Source organism: Pygoscelis adeliae, unplaced genomic scaffold (genome assembly GCF_000699105.1).
Source record: "Pygoscelis adeliae isolate BGI_AS28 unplaced genomic scaffold, ASM69910v1 Scaffold36, whole genome shotgun sequence".
NCBI classification, from domain to species: domain Eukaryota; kingdom Metazoa; phylum Chordata; class Aves; order Sphenisciformes; family Spheniscidae; genus Pygoscelis; species Pygoscelis adeliae.
The window spans coordinates 1,172,173-1,172,409 of record NW_008824934.1 but is presented as its reverse complement, the minus strand read 5'-3'; the positions used below and the strand labels follow the sequence as shown (position 1 = coordinate 1,172,409).

The following is a 237-nucleotide window of genomic DNA, read 5'->3' as shown; positions in this document are numbered from 1 at the left end:
GACTCCTTCTCTACCATACATAGAGGCAAAGTGGCATCTAATATTGAAAGCTCAGTGGGGTGAATCTGGGTCCAAGAGCCTAACCAGCCTTCTTGTGTTCTGTGCAGAACTCAATCATCCTTGTCATAAGATGACTATATTCTTTGAATACAGCACCCAAGCCCTCCTTCCTGCTCCCATCTTCCCAGCCCTAGAAAATTAATGTCGAGCATCTGTGTCCTGTGTTTGTAGTTCAGA

At 45.1% G+C, this 237-nt stretch overlaps 1 protein-coding gene across 1 annotated transcript in view; it reads right to left on the bottom strand.

Moving 5' to 3' along the window:
• The window catches only part of DVL1 (dishevelled segment polarity protein 1), a 72,617-nt gene that overhangs the window by 12,464 nt on the left and 59,916 nt on the right, over nt 1–237 (bottom strand). The window lies entirely within an intron of this gene.